Source organism: Tupaia chinensis, unplaced genomic scaffold (genome assembly GCF_000334495.1).
Source record: "Tupaia chinensis unplaced genomic scaffold, TupChi_1.0 Scaffold146567_1, whole genome shotgun sequence".
Classification (NCBI taxonomy): domain Eukaryota; kingdom Metazoa; phylum Chordata; class Mammalia; order Scandentia; family Tupaiidae; genus Tupaia; species Tupaia belangeri.
In genome coordinates this window covers 417701-423453 of record NW_006206422.1, presented here as the reverse complement: position 1 = coordinate 423453, position 5753 = coordinate 417701, and positions in this window count along the sequence as shown.

Sequence of the window (5753 nt, the reverse complement as noted above, 5' to 3'; positions counted from 1 at the left end):
TGGTTTAAATTGTTTCTCTCTTAACACTTTTAATACGTCTTCCCATTCTTTCCTTGCTTGCATTGTTTTCATTGAGAAGTTTTGTTTTTGCTTTATGGGGTGACCTTTGTAAGTCACTTGTCGTTTCTCTCTTGCCAGTTTTAGTATCTTGTCTTTGATAGTCTGGCTAAGATGTGCCTTGCTGAAGATCTTCTTGGGTTGATTTTATTTGTGGTTCTTGTATTTCTTAGGTCTGAATGTTTGAGTGCCTCTCTAGACATGGGAAATTTTCCTCAAGGATTTCATGGAATAGATTTTCCATTCCCTTATTAGTTTCTTCACCTTCTGAGTTACCAATTATTCAGACGTTAGGGAGTCTAATGGAATCAAGTATTTCTCGTATGTTTTTTTGTTGTTGCTGTCATTTTCTCTATCTTTCTGTTGGCTTTCTATAGGTCAGAGGTTTTATCTTCTATGTCAGAGATTCGATTGTCAGCATGGTCGAATCCACTTTTAATCACTTTTAATACTTTCCAGAGAGTTTTATTGTATACATTCAATCACATTATTTGGCTTAAAAATGTATATTTCAGCATGTGAACATGTCTTCCTAGTATAGTTGATAAAACTATAAATTATCTTCAATAGATAATACCCCATTTCTTTGTCCCATTGCTTTGCCTCCCTATTTTTCTTCTAAATGTCGTTCCTCAGACCCTCCTCTTTCACACACGCTGTATCTGGTATTTACATCTATATACTGTGTTTCTATATCCTTTAGTCGGTTTCAGTCATGGAGTGCAGACACTCAATATATATTAAGTGGGGACATACAATGCCTCTCTTTGATAGCCTAGCTTGCTTCACTCAGCAGTAAACCTTTCAGATTTACACACTTCCTGCCAAAAGCCAGGGATTTGTTGTTTTATTTTGTTTTATGGCTGAATAGTATTCCATAAAGTATATGTGCCACAGTTTTTCTATCCATTCATCTGTGCGTGGACATTTGGGTTGTTTCCATGACTTAGCAATTGTGAATAGTGCCGCAATAAGCATTGACAGGCAAGCACTTTTCCGATTAAGTATTTTTCTGTCCTTTGGGTAGATACCAAGAAGTGGGATTGCTGGATCATATTGTTATTCTATTTGTAGATTTTTTAGGAATCTCCAAATTGTTCTCCACAGTCGGTGGACCAACTTACGTTCTCACCAGCAGTGTAAGAGAGTTCCCCTTTCACCACACCCCCACCAACACTCATCATTTTTTTTTTTTAATCTTAGTCATTGTGACTGGGATAGGTGTTATCTCATTGTTGTCTTGATCTACATTTTTCTTACAATGAGGCATGTTGAGCAGTTTTCATATGCCTTTTTGTAACAGCTGCTTTAGTTCCTTTTGAATTCTGGTTATCAATCTCTTATCCGATGCATAGTTTACAAAAATATTTTGCCATTCTGAGGGCTGTGAATTCACACTACTTACTGTGTCATTTGCCATGGAGAAACTTTTTAGTCTGATGTAACCCCACTCTTCTATTTTGAGGATTATCGATTGTGCTTTGGTGGTCTTATTTAAGAAGTGTTTCCCTTCTCCAATGTCTCCCAGAGTTTCCCCAGTGTTTTCCAGGAGCAGCTTTATAGTTTGAGGTCTTAGATTTAGATCTTTGATCTACTTTGACTTGATTTTTGTCAAAAGTGAGAGGTAGGTGTTCAAGAGGTAGGGGTTCAGATTCATCTTTCTGCAAGGCGAAATCCAGTTTTTCCAACACCATTTGCTGAAGAGGTTTTTCTTTTACCACTGGATTGACTGGTACCCCTTGTCAAAAATCAGTTGACTGTATGTTTGAGAATTTATTTCTGGGGACTCTGTTCTGTTCCATTGGTCCACGTGTCTGTTTCTGTGCCAGAACCATGCTGTTTTGATTACCACAGCTTTGTAGTATATTTTTTGGTCAGGGATTGAGATGCTGCCCACTCCACTCTTGTACAGGATTGCTTTGGCAATATGGGGTCATTTATGATTCCAGACAAACTTTATGATTATCTTCCCTAGATCTTTTTTTTTTTTTTTGGAGAGGTTTTCGCTACAGGGCATGTACAGGGCCAGACAGACAGAGAGAGACATAGAGACAGAAAGCGAGAAGTCACCCCCCAGAGAGGATGGTCACACCGCAATCCCTTCTCCTCCATTCTCCTCTTGGGGTCTTGGGAATGCACGCACACGTGTCCGGCATGAGTTTTAAGCCACCGGGTCTGGGACGCGAACCACGGTCGACTATGTGGGAATCCAGCGACATAGCCATTACGCTAACTGCTGGTTCCCTGTCTTTCCTAGATCTTTGAAGAATGTGTCTGGTACTTTGATAGTCATTGCATTAAATATGCAAATTAATTTGGGCAGAATTGCCATTTTGATTAAATTAATTCTTCCAATCCAGGAACATGGGATATCCTTCCACTTTTTGGTGTCATTTTCAATTTTTTTTTTATCTTCTCATAGTTTTCCTTGTGGAGGTCTTTAACTTCTTTGGTTAGGTTTATCCTTAAGTATCTTATACTTTTTGTGGCTATGGTAAATATAATAACTTTTTTTTCAGGTCTATCTAAGTCTGCCTGTTGTTCGTATATAGAAATGCTATTGTTTTCTGTATATCAATTTTGTGTCCTGCAACTTTACTGTATTCATGTATTACTTCCAGAAATTTTTTCATGGAAACCATTTGGTTTGGAGAGAATTTTTCATTTCTTTTATTACAGATTTCATCTGGAATAGTCCCATCTGATTCTTTCTTAGCCTGCCCATTTCTTCTTTCATATTGTGAAAGGACTTCCTAATCTCCTTTAGTTAATTGTCTGTTTTCTCTTCCAACTCATAGAATTTATTCACCATGAATGTTTTAAACTCTTTCTAGGATATTTTGGTAATATCCTCTGTTTTTTCAAGAAATGAAATAGAGTCACTGTGTTCTTTTGATGGAGATGTATTTCCTGGTTTATTCAGACATGAGACTCTTCTTCTACTTCTAGCCATTGAGAGATGTTTTAACTTTGGAATACCTTTTAGGAGAATGTTTCTTTGACTGGGAGCAAGTGTGTTTCCCTTTTGCTGTGAACTGAAGACTGCTGAAGTCTCTCTTTTGTTGTGTTTATCAGTGTGGTCCAAGGAAGAATATTCTATTCTGGTGTCTGAAGAAACACATCTTTTTTTTTTTCACATGTGGTTTAGTAAAAGGGAGGATCCCAGAGACTCATACAATACTAGAATATTTCAGAACTGTGATTATAGACCTATCTTGATCATCCAGGACAGCGGAGATAGAGGGAAAGTGGACCAATTAAGTGGGAAGAAAGTAAGCTCAAGAATTAAAAAAAAAAGTCGCAAGCCCGATTTCGCCAAGGTTCTGAAGATGGAAGTGGAGTTCTGGAGATTGTAGAGCTGAGGGAAGTCCTGGCAGACAGACATAGGGTTCTCTTTGCTTGGGGATTCCAGAGTTGGAGCTGGAACAGGTGCCCTGCTCAGTGTCCCTTAGGCCAGGGTTCTGAAGATGAAAGTCGGCAGTATTTTATCAGGAAAACTAAAGCGAGACAAAAAGAAATGAGACAAAAAAAATTGCTAACAAAATAATAAGAATATGTCTACAAATATCAATAATAACATAGAATATTAATGATTTATTCTCCTATTAAAAGATACGGACTGGCTGGCTGAGTGAAAACAAAAAGAAATCAAAACCCAAAAAAGCAAAAAATGAAAGCCATCTAAATGCTACTCACAGAAAACACACCTCACAAAAAAAAACATACATTGACAAAATGTGAAGGGCTGGGGAAAATAAAAGATATTGCATGAAAATGGAAACTCAAAAAAAAATAAAGGCTGGAGTTACAATATTAATATCAATAACAAAATATACTTTAAGATGAAACGTAAGAAGAGACAAAAAAAAAGACATTATACAGTGCTAAAAGTACTTGTTTACCAAGAAGATATAATACTTTTAAATATATATGCACACAGCACTGGAGCACCCAAATATGTGAAAAAGAGACTGTTAGATCTCAAGGGAGAGATAGACTACACCACAATAATCATTGGGGATCTCAACACCTCACTGTCTCCTCTGGACAGATGATCAAGATAAAAAATAAACAAAGATATGCAAGATCTACATGATACTATAAATGAAATGGACTTGATAGAGATGTATAGAATGTTTTACCCAACAACCACAAAATATGCATTTTTCTTTTCCCCATGTGATACATTTTTGAAGATCAAGCACATGATAAGACACAAAATAAGCCTTTAATTTTCAAATGTATGAAACTATATCCAACATCTTTTCTGACCATGATGGCATCAAACTTGAAGTCAACTACTTAAAGAATCCTCAAAAATACATAAACACATGGAACCTTAACCACCTACTCCTGAATGACTTTATAGCAACTGTAGAAATTAAGTCTGACATCAAAAAGTTCATAGAAAACAATAATGAACAAGCAAGTGTTTATAACCTATAGGACATAGCGAAGTAGTCATAAGAGGGAAGTTCATAGCAATAAGTGCTAATATGAGAAAAACAGAAAGGTAACAAATAAACAAACTAATAACACAATTTAGGGAACTGGAAAACAACAATAACAACAAATAAACAAATAACAAATCCAGGAGAAAATAAATAATAGAGATTAAAGCATAAATAAATGAAATACAGAATAAAAGAACTATACAGAAAATAAATGAAACCAAAAGCTGGGTCTTTGAAAAGATAAAAAAAAAAATTGACACCACATTAACTAGATTCATCTAGAACAGAGAAATAAACCAGATAGATCAAATCATCAAGGAAACAACATTAGAATGGACATAACAGAAATCGAAAGCATCGTCAGAGACTACTATGAGCTAACAAGCAAAAAATCCTAGAGAAGGACAAATTTCTGGACATGTATAACTTTCCAAGATTGAACCAGGTAAAAATACAAAGCCTAAATCAACACAAAACAAAACAAACAATGAGACTGAATCAGTAATATATAATCTCGCATCAAAGAAGAGCCCAGGTCCCAATGACTTTACTTCTGAATTCTGCAGAACTTTTAAAGAAGAACTAGCCCAATTGTCTCCAAACTATTTTTAATTATTTAAAAGGAAGGAATTCTTCCAAATTCATTCTATGAAGTCTATATCATACTGATTCCCAAAACAGACTAAGACATGATTTAAAAAAAAATTTAAAAAACTTCAGGCCAATAACCCTGATGAATACAGATACAAAAATTCTCAACAAGATCCTAGCAAACCATATCTAACACATTAAAAAGATTATAAGATTATACACCATGATCAGATAGGCTTTATTCCAGGAATGCAAGAACGAGTCAATATATGTGAGATAATAAATGCAATATATCACATTAACAGAAAGATTAAAAACTATATGGTCATATCAATTGATACAGAAAGGCATTGGAGAAATACATCACCTCATGATTAAGAGTCTCAGCAAAATGTACATAGAAGGGACATTGCTCAATTCAGTAAAAGCCATCTATGACAAACCCATAGCTAACATCATACTGAATGGGAAAAAGCTTAAAGCTTTTCCACTAAAAACTGAAACAAACAAACAAACAAACAAAAACAAAAACAAAAACAAAAAAAAAACGGGGCTGAACACTTTCTCCACTCCTCTTAAACATAGTACTGGAAGTTCTCGCCAATGCAATCAGACAAAACAGTCATATAAAAGGCATTCAAACAGGGAAAG